The 14,737-nt window shown below is 41.6% G+C and overlaps 1 protein-coding gene and 1 long non-coding RNA gene across 6 annotated transcripts in view; one reads left to right on the top strand and one right to left on the bottom strand.

Moving 5' to 3' along the window:
• Positions 1–4,755, bottom strand: part of BTBD10 (BTB domain containing 10) — a 72,002-nt gene extending 67,247 nt beyond the window's left edge. For 2 of the 4 annotated variants that reach the window (XM_050758842.1, XM_050758847.1), the window contains exon 1: positions 4,563–4,755. The gene's annotated coding sequence lies outside the window, so the exon portion shown is untranslated. Of the gene's footprint in view, positions 1–4,020; positions 4,251–4,554 lie in introns of those variants that run through there. The other 2 variants (XM_050758846.1, XM_050758844.1) reach the window with 2 other exon arrangements.
• A 15-nt stretch (positions 4,756–4,770) lies between these two features.
• On the top strand, positions 4,771–13,359 carry LOC126936255 (uncharacterized). Of its 2 annotated transcripts, none has more exons than XR_007719411.1 (3): positions 4,771–5,534; positions 12,161–12,249; positions 13,086–13,359. It is a non-coding gene; the product is annotated as an uncharacterized LOC126936255 (long non-coding RNA). The 2 variants fall into 2 exon arrangements; XR_007719410.1 differs by having other exon boundaries at positions 4,773–5,534; positions 13,130–13,359.
• Positions 13,360–14,737: the final 1,378 nt, after the last annotated feature.

Here is a 14,737-nt window from a genome sequence, read left to right as displayed (position 1 = left end):
TAACATAATTAAACTATTAACAGGGTGCAGAAAGATTTTTCTTTTTTTTTTTCCTTTTTTTTTTTTTTGAGACGGAGTCAGTCTTGCTCTGTCGCCTAGGCTGAAGTGCAGTGGCATGATCTTGGCTCACTGCAATCTCCACCTCCCAAGTTCAAGTGATTCTCCTGCCTCAGCCTCCCGAGTAGCTGGGATTACAGGCGCATGCCACCACGTCCAGCTAATTTTTTGTATTTTTAGTAGAGACAGGGTTTCACCATGTTAGCTAGGATGGTCTGGATCTCCTGACCTCGTGATTCGCCTGCCTTGGCCTCCCAAAGTGCTGGGATGACAGGTGTGAGCCACTGCACCCGGCCAGAAAGATGCTTTTATTGGCAACGATAATTTACAATCTTCAGAAATCTACTGTGACATAAGGTTACATATTTAAATTAAAATCATTCCTCTTTATGTTCAAGTTTCTACTATTTCAAATACTCAGCTCATTGTATTCCCAATTACCTGACAATTTCTCAATCCTTTCAGAGAGCATCTTTTCCTTCCATCTTCAAGTTATAGATTGCTACATTTTTTTTTTTTTTTTTTTTTTTTTTTTTGAGATGGAGTCTCTGTCGTACAGTCTGGAGTGCAATGACACAGTCTCAGCTCACTGCAACCTTGCCTCAGCCTCCTGAGTAGCTGGGATTACAGGCACCTGCCACCACGCCCGACTAACTTTTGTATTTCTTCGTAGAGATGGGGTTTCACCATGTTGGCCAGGCTGGTTTTGAACTCCTGACCTTGTGATCCGCCCACCTCAGCCTCCCAAAGTGCTGGGATCACAGATGTGAGCCATGAACCACCACGCCTGGCTGGCTGATTGCTACATTCTTTAGCAAACTAGGTCTCAGTTTCAAAGATCTCAAAGTAAACGAGAGTAAGATATATTAAGGGAAATGCAACATTGACTTGAACCCTGATGAAGACTCTATTAAAAAGGAGGAAATATTTTAATAGTTCTTTCTCCATTAACAAAACAAGGTAACATCTGTACCTTCCTGACCCACCTTACTTTTGGTTCAGAATCAACAAAAAATAAAGGATCCAAACAGATGACGATAAAAATATAACTGAATCCAATGTGCAAAAACCCTTATTACTTCAACTGCAAATTAAACTTACCCAGTTAGAACTGTAGGCATTCCATTATCTTCTCCCTCATAGTATTAGTAGTCCAGCCTGCTCAGATAAGCCTAACATACAAATGAATAGACAATGTATAGCCTGAGAATTGAGAGTCCCAAAAATTGAATCATAAGGCATTGAACAAAAGTATACTCAATCCCTTCCCCTAGCCTCCCCTAATCCTCCTTTGGGACGGCCACTCAGGGGATGGGAAGAAGCTGAAAGCTATTTCCAAAAAAAGAACTTCCTACTTTATGAGTCATGGTAGAAACATCTAGAGACAAAAATAATGGTTCCCCCTTCAACAAGCACAATCTTCTCAAATATAAAACAAATTCCTCAGAAGTAGTGCTCTTCAACAGGAGCATCTCACAAACACAATATATATCTCCTCTTCTTTCATTTCCTATTTCAGAGAGAGGCAAAGATTGAATGAACAGATATTAGCCTAGCTTGGCCTGAGATGACTGAGCTAAAATGAAGAAAATCAAGTCTGCAAATTCCCAAAGCAGTCCTGATTAAAAAGCAGTATTCTATGTAGTCTCTGCACAAGTTATGATAAATTTACCTACAAAAGGCAGACCTCTTCGTAAAACTGCACAATACACAAATGAGTACTTAATCATTTCACCCACCTTTTCAAAATTCTCTCCCTTACCTAACTTCCTCTCTCACCCTTATCCCCAGTGAAGACTCTCAACTTGCCCTCTATATGCCTAAAAACCACCTCTTACTTAGGTTTGACCTCTAGCACTCCATTCCCCATAACTCAACTAGGTATGAATCAGATTGTGTGATTAAATTACTTTACATTAATGGGTAAATGAGGCTTAATCCACAAAGGTCAATTCCATACATGTCATTATACTCTACTATGTATAAGGCACTAAGTTTAATCAATTAATGTACCTATCCTTCTTACAAGAAAAACTAACACAAATCAATCCTTTAAACAATGTAAGGAAGGGGCACAAGAATGTTTGCTTCACATCACAATTTCTCCACCCATTTCTTTCCACCCTGTTGCCAAACCCCTCCAATCTCCATCTGGCATGGAATAAAATCCAAGGGATCAGTACTTCTTCCAGTAAAAGTCAATGCCTAGGAAGACAATGTGGGATAGCACAGCAAACAATAAACATTCAAATCCTGAAATGGACTATAGATGGTGTTTTGTATTTAATTTTATATATTAGCTGCAAGTACAATAAAGAGCTTCTAAATAATCCAATTTCTGTATAAGATACCTATAAATCAGCTATGCTCAGAACTCTGAGTTCTTAAACCATAAATACTGAGATGTTTTTTCTTCAGTTATTTCCACAGTTAGAATGTTTAAATACCAGTTCAATTTGCCCTACCATACTTAAAGGCTATTAAATTTAACTACTGTTTTCAATTAGACGTGACATTTTTCCCAAGACCCCTTAAGTTTGAAACTCCAAACTTGCTTTAAACCTCCTTTTTTTCCAGTCATAAAATTTATTAATTTTAATCTATAACAGAGCTTCTAAACTGGAAAGGAGAATGCAACTATAGACAGGTTTGAATTTGATTCAGCCACATGATATTTTTAATGGTTTTAATTAGTTGCCAATATTTTTAAGACGCAAGACACTGAATGTAAAAATCTAGATTTCTGGTTTCTCTTGAGAATGCTGAAGATGGGGTCCATATTCATATATGGCACTGATTAGGGGGACCTCAGACTTGGATGTCTCTCTGATAAGGCATTTCCCTCATTTTCATTATCTAACTAGTACCCAAAGGCATGTGAGTTTGTTGCTCATGCTATGGCTTTGAAAGGTGCATAATATATTCCATATGACTTCCATACTTCCCTAAGTCACCTACTATAAAAAGCCAAAAGCAGACCACAGTGGTTTGCAACTCCATAGTTAATAATATTAAAAATTCACACAGCTTAGAAGGAGTGAGAAAGATTCAGACTGGTGGAAGGGTAACATAATTACATAGGGTTAAAAGTCCATCTGAAAGCTTTTTTGGGAGTGAGAAAAAAGATGAAAGAACACAAAAACATTGTTGAAACACTAAAAGCTTTTCTGTGTGAACACTGTTACTCTCGGGTGGTTCCTTACCACATTCCACGCTTTAGAACCTTCCTTCCTACTTTGTATGTATTAATATAATAGCAGTTAGGTCATACACGCTGAGAAATGTTGGAAAAATTTATAAAACACATTTATATCATCAGAAATAATTCTTCTTACTTTTTTTTTTTATTTTTAACCAGTCTTAGTTCATTTTCAAATCCCTTCCCAAGTATTTTCTACTGCTTTCTGCTTTATATTCAAATGACAACTTCAGACCTGGGTTTCAGGCCTAAACTTCAATCCTGGACAGGCTCTCTTAGAACACAGAAACTCTTTTGGCCCTTATGGCTGCATTCTTTATTATATCTCTTATTCCGATTTCTACAGTCTCTTTCATTGAAAATTTATCCCTAACCCCCTCTCTAAAACATTTTGGTCAAATTTGTGTACTTTGGGGGTTGGGAGGATAGGGGCAGGAAGGAACTCAGTTGTACAAATACAACTAATATCCTGTGCTGTTTCATTTAGATTGCTAATTTGAATAAAAAGCATGAAAACTCTGAAAGATAATAAATCTTCGTAAAATAATCTCGTTTGCTAAGTGCACAAAGCCACAAGCAAGTAAAGCTCTATCTTTCAGCATGTCTGGACTACTGACTCTTCATCACAGACTCAATACTGACGAGAAAGCAGAAGCTGAAATCTGTGAGGCCCAGAAACAGTCACACTGGCCCACACTAACAAATTACTAACCGATGTCTCACCTTCCCCCGCCCCATTCCCAAAGATAAGGGTGTCAGGGCACCTGCATCTGAAGAAGAAAGACCAGAACCTCTTCCGTGCAAGTTTTAAGAAAACAAAGCTTTACCACACGTAAAACGGTTACAGCATAAAACCACGCAGCACATTAGTGGGGTATCACTCCTCTTCACCCAGAGGGAGGCTGCCCACCACCTTATTCCCTATTGTGATGCGCCCTCCTCAGGATGTCACTGCGTTCGTCTGAGATGACAGGAAAGGGGCGGGGCACGGGGTTCTTCTGCCCTGGAAAGGGATGAGGGTATCGCCTTCATCCCCAGGGAAAGGCCTCTGGACTCCCAACCCAAAAGCAGCAGCCGCAAAACTCAAGTCTTATCCCGGCCTCTCCTAATTGGGTGTTCGTGGCCGGAGCCCAAAACGCCACCCACAGTCCCCGAGCAGGGTCCGGTCGCCCAGACCACTGCCACAGCAGCCTGGCTCTCACGCCCAGATTGGCCCCTCCGCCCTTTTCCTCTTTCGCCCCAGCCAAGCCCAGCCTCCCGCGCCGCCCCCGTCGAGTTCCCCAGCTGAGTCCACTCACTGTCGAACCTGTAGTCCCCCTTCAGTGCCCACAGAAGATTGGGGCAAAGGCCGAGGCCAGTGACACCGCCACTTCCTCCTCAGCCAGATCCCTCCAGAGGTGGCTGTGGAGGCTGCCACTGAGGCGGCTGCGCGTAGCAGAGCCGCCCTGGCAGGTTGCAGGCCGGTTCCTCAGCCTCTTCTCGCGAGAGCGCGCAATCCGAAGAGGCGAGGCCAGCCGCGTTCTCGCGAGAACGGTGCTCTCCGCCCAGGAGTGGGCGGGGTACCGAGGGACAAGGCAGTTGAGGGAGTGGCGGCCTCCGGTGGGATCTCAGCCTGTGGGCTGGCGGCGCGGAGAGGAAGGCGCAGCGCGACCTCTCCTCACAGACATCAGCGTGGGTCAACCGCGAGCCTGGATCCCGAGTGGCTGAGGGCTGTTACCTTCAAACCTTTGAAACCCACGTTTTCCCATTGACTTCCTGTCACCGTTAGAGAAAAGCGGACAGTGTCTCGGTCACAGAGTGGGAGAAATATCTCAGGGACTCTTCAGGGAAAGCGTTTTCCTCATCAAAGCAAACTCCAAAATCGCTTCTGCCGGCATGGACCAGCTGGAACCGATGAGAGTCGGTAGTCGTGAGGGACACCCTCTGTTCCGTAGCGTACCCCGCTGCTTATTTTTGAACGCTCGGGTTGGCGGGAACCCGTATGCCAGCTGAAACTCCTTCAGTTTGGCTGCCTAGGAAACATCGAGAGTCACCTGCATGGGCTGGCTGGACAATAAAAACGGGAAAAATTGTAAAAGACACAGTCTCCGCCCTCGAAGCTTACACCCTCGGGGCGAGACCTACAGGAAAGTAGATAATCCCATTATTCTCTGATAAAAGCCGAGCTGCTTGCTTGCCTGAGCTCTGGGAGCAGATAGGGAGTAACCGGCTGTTCCCCGCGGCCTTGTTGAGAAAGCCTTCACCTGGGAGTGACACTTGCGCTGAATCTTGAGCATAAGTAAGTTCTCCAGTTTAGGGAAGAGAGGGAAGGGCATTGCAAGGAGAGGAAGCAAAGAGGAAGAGGATCTGCTTTGAGTAATTGGGTATGAAAACAGATATTGGAGCAAGAACTTTGTTGAAAAACCTTTAACCACTGTTTAGTTTGGATGAGAACATTCCCAGGCTCCTACCGTGTGATACGCAAAGTATTTTCCAAATCAGTGTTTATGCTAAGGAGATGAGCAGTTGAGCTGGACAATTACAGCTTCATCTTTGTCCTGTAAGAACCCTTAGATGGCAGAAAGCTAAGAGAAACAGGTTGTTGTCATAATTCACTAAGTTGTTATAGCCAACATTTTGCTAAATTGGAAATTGCCAATAATTTCAAGTTGTCTACATAAGAGCAATCTAATAGTAATTTTGTGATACAGTTTCTCAGAGAAACTGAGAAAATTCTCAGGCAAAAAACAAAAACGTCATGACTTATCAAACTTTTCTCCTATAAGCTCTGCTCAAAAGAAGTCATTCTGTAGTCCAAGTTAGGGCTAATGTGGTCCGTCAAACAGGAACCATTTTCTTATATCAAAATAGAAGCCGTCCTCTTCTAAAGAAAGAGTCTGGTATTTTGCTGTAGAGTTTCCACTCACCTTCCTTTAGACACATTATTTTCATATTATTACATATAAAAATAATATGTATACTATATGAAAAATACGATGTATACTATAGTTTTATTTGGCTTACCCTACTCACCCTACAAATAAGCCCAACACTTAGTAGGAAAACAAAAAGTTATTCTAACCCTGCTAATATGGTTTGGATCTGTGTCCCACCTGAATCTGATGTCAAATTGTAATCCCCAGTGTTGGAGGTCGTTGGATCATGGGGGCAGATTTCCCCATTTTTGCCATTCTGGTGATAGGGAGTTCTGGTGAAATCAGTTATTTAAAAGTGTGTGGCGCCTCCCCCACCCTCCCTCCTCCCGCCATATAGGACGTGCCTACTTCCCTTGGTTTTCTGCCATGATTCTGAACTTCCTGAGGCCTCCCCAGAAGTCCAGCAGAAGCCCTCGGGGTTCCTGTACAGCCTGCAGAGCCGTGAGCGAATTAAAACTCTTTTCTTTATAGCAGTGCAAGAATGGACTAATGTACCTGTCATAGGCCAAGTGGGTGCTCTGTTAAGCATAATTTCACATCAAGTTCTTGGAATTTTCCAGGAAGCATTAGAAGAATCATATGAATGAAAGACTTCAGGCAAAATATGGATACTTTGTTCCATACTGGAATCTGTTCAAACCATCATACCCTACTTCGATGGGTCCTGGAGCTCATTTCATTCTGCTGTTCTTCAAAAACAAAAAATAGGGGTTGGGAGAAAATATAAAATCTAATAAAGTTTCTACTGTTCTTTGCTCTAAAAGAGAATTAACCAGCCGGGCACGGTGGCTCGCGCCTGTAATCCCAGCACTTTGGGAGGCCGAGGCGGATGGATCACGAGGTCAGGAGATCCAGACCATCCTGGCTAACACGGTGAAACCCCGTCTCTACTAAAAATACAAAAAATTTAGCCAGGGGTGGTGGCGGGCGCCTGTGGTCCCAGCTACTCAGGAGGCTGAGGCAGGAGAATGGCGTGAACCCGGGAAGCGGGGCTTGCAGTGAGCGGAGTTTGTGCCACTGCACTCCAGGCTGAGCGACAGAGCAGGACTCCTTTTCAAAAAAAAAAAAAAAAAATCTTTCAAATATTAATGTAGTAGCACTAGTAACAGTTACACATTTGGTAGGTAATGCCATTAATTTAGACAATCACAAATCTGCTCTACATAATGATTTGTAAATGCTAGCTGACTGCATAGGCTAAGGTTCAGAACTTTAATGAAAGTCTTTCTTCCACACACCAAAGAGGTCAATACAGAAAGAGAAGTTTCATATAGTAGTAGTGAATAAACAAGATCATTTGGTAGTTTGTATTATAGCATGCTAAGGCAATACTGTTTCAAAGCAGATAAGACCACAGACCCAGAATCCTTTTTAATTGTTAAAACCTGGTATTTCTTTGCACTACTAAGTTTGAGCACTGCCATCTAATGGCAGGAACAGGAAAATCACCCGCAAAAATAACTCGAACCCTATTCAGCAAATACATTTATTAATCAAGACCCTGTGTAAGAATACCAAAAGAGCTGGGCACTGTGGCACGTGTCTATAATCTCAGCACTTTGGGAGGCGGGAGGATAACTTGACAGGAGTTTGAGACTAGCCTGGGCAACATAGCAAGGCTTCTCTACAAAACTGGAAAAAAAAGAATACTAAGAGATTCAGATGATATTATACATATTCTGACAAAATAAGATGTATAACTAAATAAAAGGAAAATTAAGTTGGGTCAAAGGTAGAAATAATGTGTTATGGGAGGACAGAGATGAAGATCTTTTTTTTTAGACGGAGTCTCTCTGTTGCTCAGGCTGGAGTGCAGTGCTGCAATCTCCGCTCACTGCAACCTCTGCCTCCCTGGTTCAAGCGATTCTCCTGCCTCGGCCTCCTGAGTAACTGGGATTACAGGCATGTGCCACCATGCCCAGCTAACTTTTTGTATTTTTAGTAGAGATGGGGTTTCACCATGTTGGCCAGGCTGGTCTCGAACTTCTGACCTCAGGTGATCTACCTGCCTCAGCCTCCCAAATTGCCAGGATTACGGGCATGAGCCACTGCATCCAGACATAAGATTACTTATTTTTATTTTTTCATTTTTGAGAAGACAGATAAAGATTACTTATTTTTATTTATTTTGATAAATTTGATACCAAAAAAATGCTTCTAACTGAAGAGATCAGGGAAGTACAGAAAAGGGAAAGGAAAGGAATGATGTCTAAAGTGGGCCTTAAAGAATAGGATTCATGCATAAGTAGATAATAGCAAAGAATATTCCTATGGAGAGACCATCAAAGACATACAAATAGCTAAAAGTAAGTATCTTTATAAGGGGAACAATGAGCAATTAAAAGGAATAAATAAGAGAAAAGTAGATTTAAATTGAAACATAAGGACCTGGAATGTTAGGGTAAAGCAGAGGTCTGAAGACTTTTTTCTGAAACGTATTAGCTTGCAATAGGGTAAAAATCTCAGAAGTTTCAGTTTTTGGCAAATACTATTAGACTTTTTTAGTGGAAATTGACAAGATAATCCATAATTTGCATAGAAATGCAGAAGATCTAGAATAGCCAAAAGATTTATGAAAAAGGTAAGCAAAATTGGAGAAGTTACACTTTGAGATTTTAAAAAATTTAGGTCAGGCAGGTGGCTCACGCCTATAACCCCAGCACTTTGAGAGGCCAAGGAGTAAGGATTACTTGAGCTCACGAGTTCAAGACCAACCTGAGCAACATAATAAGACTTCATCTCTACAAAAAATTTAAAAAGTGGGCCGGGTGGTGCATGCTTGTGGTCCTAACTACTCAGGAGGCTGAGGTGGGCAGATTGCCTGAGCTCAGGAGTTTGAGACCAGCCTGGGCAACATGTTGAGACCCTGTCTCTACAAAAAAATAAAAATAGGCCAGTTGTGGTGGCTCATGCCTGTAATCCCCACGTTGGTAGGCCAAGGCAGGAGGATTGGTTGAGCTCAGGAGTTCAAGACCAGCCTAGGCAACATAGAGAGACCCCAATTCTACCCATGAAAAATTTTTTTAATAAGAAAAAAATATTAGCAGGATGAGGGGGTCACATGCCTGTGGTCCCAGCTACTTGGGAAGCTAAGGTGGGAGGAACGCTTGATTGCTTGAGGCCAGGAGATTGAGGCTACAGTGAGCCATGTTCATGCCACCATACTCCAGCCTGGGCAACAGAGTGAGACCTTGCCTCAAAAAAAAAAAAAAAAAAAAACAGAAACAAACTAAACAAACAAACAAAAAAAATCTTAATGCACTGCTACAGGAATCAAGATATCAAGATGGTGTGGTATTGGCACAGAACTAAGCATATAGAGCAATGAAATAAAAATGAGAGTACAGAAATAAACCCTTATATTCATGATTGATTGATTTTCAACAAATGTGCCAAGAAAATTCAACAAAGAAAGGATAGTCTTTTCAAAAAATGGGGTCTGGTGCCAGGGCAATTGGATATTCATATGCAAAAAAAAAAAAAAAAAAAAAAAAGAAGAAGAAGAAGAAGAAGAACTTACATCCTTACTGATGCCAGATTTTTCTTCATCACTTTGCCAGCCAGAGACCTCCAGCCAGCAATACCCCTTCCCAGGCCTTGCTCAGGCCTGGATTTGCCACAGGAGATGCCCCATCTACTTGACTTGCTGTGCCACACCTGACTTGCATCCTGGCATGGATCCTATGGCCACCACAACTAGGTGCTTAGCCCCTGGAAGAAGGGGGTTTGTGAGTGAGCAAGTGTGGGGTCAGGACAGCTGTTCCAAGCACCAGCACAGGAGTGGGCTCTGTGCAGGGTTTGTTGGTGGACCAGGTGTGTTGAACTGAGGGGAACACAGTAGCATCCAGGCAGTGGTGCCCACAACCCCAAAGCCCCAGAGGGGATGTTACAGCATGCTAATTAGCTCTTTTAGTCCTGCCGTCTGTAGCCCAACAGATGGCAGTACATTAACAGCTCTGTCAGCCCTGTTCTGTTGGCCGGCTCCAGCCCCATGGCTCCAGGGCTGGCTTGGCCCTACCACTGCTTACCATTGCATGGGGAGGCTACCCTCTGCCAGTGGAAGGCAGAGGTCCACAGTGTTACAGCCTTCTTTGTACTTGTGTTGAGTGTGTACTGAACTCTTGTCCCATGTCCAAGAAGAATGAGGTTACACTGACAAAGGGTGAGGAGGGTGCAGAAGAATTTTATCGAGTGACAAACAGCTTTCAGCAGAGAGGGGATGCAAGGGTGGTCCCCTATCCAAAGTCAGGTGGTCTCTCTCTCACTGTGGCTGGGTACAGGTCTTTTATGGACTCAGAATGGAGCAGTGCATGCTGATTGGTTTGTGAATATGCAAAAAAGGCCAGATGAGCACAACAGTGTAAAAAACCAATTAGGGAAGGGTAGGTATATATAAAATAGGTGAAGGGCAGAGATCAATCAGAAGAAAGCATGCCAAACAGGAAGAGAGGCTCTCAATCTGGTCTCTGAATTTACCCAGGACTTGTAGCTGGGCTTTAAACTGTCTTCAGCTTGAAGGTCAGGTTTCACCAGGGACCCACCCCATGTCTGCCTAGGATTTGTCTTCCTTCTGCCACTATCATCACCACACATCATACAAAAGAAAATTAACCCTAATGGGTTACATGGACCTAAATATAGAAACTAAAACTCTAAATTCACTAAAAAAAAAAGTTAGAGGAGAAAATTTTCATGACCTTGTAATCACTCAAGGAATTAATTTTGCCCACTGCTCAGAAAAGCCAATGCACTGAGAACAGCAGATTTTCACAGCAAAGAAAGAGTTTGCTCACAGGGTCAGCCAAGTGAGAGGACAGGAGATAATTCTTAAGTTTATCTTCCTGAGAATTTGGAGGCTAGGGTTTTTGAAAGATAATTTGTCAGGCAGAGGGCTACAGAATGGGGAATGCTAATTGGTTGTGTTGGGGAGGATATCAGAAAGGTATTGAGACTATCTTTGTGCAGAGACAGTTCCTGGGTGTGGGTCACCAGTCCAGGTGGCATCAGTTGTTCCACTGGAATGCAAAGTCTGAAAAATATTTCAAACACCAGTCTCAGGTTTTACAATAACAATGTTATCTATAGGGGCAATTAGGGAAATTACCAATCTTGTGACCACCCCATGTGACTCCTGAGCAGTATACAATGATTACTTATCTTTAACTATGCATATGTGTTAGCAGAATTCAGGCCTCTTCCATAATTCTAATTCTATGGCTTTTCATTAGTTTTTACAAAGGGTGTTTTGGTCCCTGAACCAAAGGGACCGAAGGGGCTATTATCATCTTTGCTTTAAGGTTAAACTACAAACTAAATTCTTCCATTAGTAAGCTTGGCCTAAGCCCAAGAAAAAGCAAAGACAGCTACGGTCACCTTGTGAAGTTAGAAGCAAGATAGAGTCAGTCATGTTAGATTTTTCTCACTGTCATAATTTTTGCAAAGATGGTCTCAACCTTGGATTAGTCAAATAGTTTCTAGACATGACACCAAAAGCACAAGCCATAACAGAAAAAAAATAAATAAATTGCACTTAACTAAAATTAGAACCATTTGAGCTTCAAAAGACAGAATTAAGAAAATGAAAAGACAAACCATACACTGAGAGAATCAACCTAAGGGAGAAACTGAGGCAAAATTAATGTAAGTAAAGAGTTTATTTGGGCCAAATTTGAGTACTACAACTTGGGAGCACAGATTCAAGGTGCCTTAAATATATGCTGTAGTTAGCAGCAGTAAAACATGGATTATTTTTTTAAGATGGGGTTTCACCATGTTGCCCAAGCTGGCCTGGAACTCCTGGGCTCAAGCAATCCTCCCACCTCAGCCTCTCAAGTAGCTGGGATTACAGGCACACACCATTGTGCCCCACTTAAAAGTGGATTTTTAAAGGAAAAAAGAGGTAGTTGTCAAGTTGTTTACAAATAATTTATATAAAAATAACATAAGCTATTGATTGATTATACATTATTCTTTGTATCATATATTCCAGGAACGTGAAGATAATAGATGAGACAGCTACTCAGAAAACTATGGGGAAGAAAAGAACGATCAAAATGCCTTTAAACAACTGCCCTCAGGGTATGTGAGAGAGGGGGGGGGTGGGGGGGAAGGGGGGTATGACTGAAGTTTTTCATGTCTCTTTGGGCCTGATACATTTTGCAAACCTCATATAGCTCAGACTGCTCTGAAGTATGTTTCTTTCTTCATTTCCCCCTTTTGATAGAGATCTTTCTCTTCTGAAAGCATTGATCATTAATATTTTAGATTTAAATTTCTTCCATGTTGCTGGAAAGGCTAATTTCCAGGTAATCTGCCCCATGTCAAGGGAAAAAGGGAAGGGAGTGTGGCTTAAGAATTAAGTGAGGTCAGCCAGGCACTGTGGCTCATGCCTGTAATGCCAGCACTTTGCAAGGCCGAGGCAGCTGGATCACATGAGATCAGGAGTTCAAGACCAGCCTGGCCAACATGATGAAACACTGTCTCTACTAAAAATACAAAAATTAGCTGGACTTGGTGGCACACGCCTGTAATCCCAGCTACTTGGGAGGCTGAGGCAGTAGAATCACTTGAACCCAGGAGGCAGAAGTTGCAGTGAGCCAAGGTGGTGCCACTGCACTCCAGCTTGGGCGACACAGTGAGTCTCCATCTTTAAAAAAAAAAAGGAATCAAAGTGAGGTCCCAAGACTGAATTCATTGGCAACACAAAGGGATAAACCAAGGGAATCTCCATGAGGTCCATCTGCTGACAAAGGAACCACACTATGTTGGAAAATTTTAAGTCATGATTGGTTTTTTTGTTGTTAACCTTAGGCATCCAGAAATATAAGATATTATCAATTTAAGTATCAAAAATATGATAAACAATAAGGACAAGTATTAACAAAACAGTTTGAAAAGTGTTCCTGTTCCTGAAGGTAACCAAATAAATATTTCATCTACTTCTTGTCCTGGTCTGAAGAACAAGGTGTTGAAGATCTCCGATGATGAAGATGTCCATGCAGACAGGGCTGCCTGATGTGGTCCATTCGATGTGGTTGGAAGGAGTGCTTTATTTGATGGTGTTTTCCAATAAACAAAGTCTCCAAGTTGGACACCATGATCTTTGATGTCTCTAGCTGTTAACAGAATCCTCAGTTAACTTAGAATTTTTATTGAGAAGCTTATAAGGCCTTGGCAATAATTAAAAATACCACCTTTTTTTTTTTTTTTTTTTTTTTTTTTTTTTTTTTTTTTTTTTTTTAGAAAACCACCTTTAAGGAGAGCTGGTTTGTAGGCTCCTTTTTTCAGGGGGCATGGGACTTCTCATTATCACTTCAATGGGAGAGAGCTGATGTATTTCAAGCAGGGTAGAATTTAAGCTAAGCAAATGAAAGAGTCTTAGGCCAAGGAAGATAAGACGTTTCTGCAACCTTTGCCAATTGATTTTTTATTTTCCCATTTGTGCATTCCACCAGTCTGGAAGTCTGAGTGTAGTATGCACAATGGAAATGCTAATTCATCTCTTCTCAATCAGCTTTCACCACACAACATTTCTATAAACCTTTTATAAACTCTTACAATTGTTTTCAATTTTCTTTCTTTCCTCAGTTTTCTATATCCATTCAGTTTTATCATTTTTTTAATCTCTTCAACTAAAAACAACCTTTAAAAACCTCTGAACAAAATTGCTTTCTTTTTAACAAAAATCACATTCTCATGCCTCCTTCATAATCCTTTCAATCAAAAATACATCTTATTTTTCTTACACACGGTATACACAATTGTTTCACTTATATCTAGTAATTTTAATTACGTATGTTAATTACAATTTTAACTCTTAGTAACCTTAATTTCTAGTGAAAAACCCAGAAAGTAATTTTGAACTGTTTTATATCAGTATTTGTAGATAAATTTTTAAATTAACAGATACAAATGTAATTAGTTTTTCTATACCACATAAAAACAAGATGCTAAAATAGACTTAAACTTAAACTTATGTTTAGTGATTAATATTTCAGTATTTTAACTTGCTTAGAAATGACTCTGACATTTTATGATTATCTATTAATTTAATACAGCATAAATTTAAAATAACACAGGAATTCTCTCTATTGTCTTCTCAGTCATCCTGGGTCCCAAGTATCCACATGGCATCCAGGATGGCTGTAAAGGGTGGAGCTCATCTGGGTCCTGAATTTGCATACCAGGTCTAGAGCTTAGGAGAGAGGGCAGAGCTATGAAGAGGATGCCTGGAGGGTCCGACCCTACCCAACATAAACAGGAGGCATAGCTTGGCCAGGGAGGATACGTTGGGTTTGCCCTACACCTGGCAGCCTAGACACTGTGGACATATGTATGTCTTCAGGCTTCACCATGGCCACCTGTCTAGACCCCAGAATCTAAAGGCTCAAAATCAAAGATGTAAGCTCACAGTAAGATATGTTCAAGGCTTCAGGGAAGCCCAACAGCCAGCCCTCAGAGCTTTGGCTCAAAGACAAATCAAGCATCAAAAATATCACAGAAATGGCCAGGCATAGGGGCTCATGCCTATAATCCCAGCACTTTGGGAGGCAAAGGTGGAAGCAGC

Source organism: Macaca thibetana, chromosome 14 (genome assembly GCF_024542745.1).
Source record: "Macaca thibetana thibetana isolate TM-01 chromosome 14, ASM2454274v1, whole genome shotgun sequence".
Classification (NCBI taxonomy): Eukaryota; Metazoa; Chordata; class Mammalia; order Primates; family Cercopithecidae; genus Macaca; species Macaca thibetana.
Note: the sequence above shows the minus strand (reverse complement) of the source record. Positions and strands in the feature narration are given on the sequence as shown.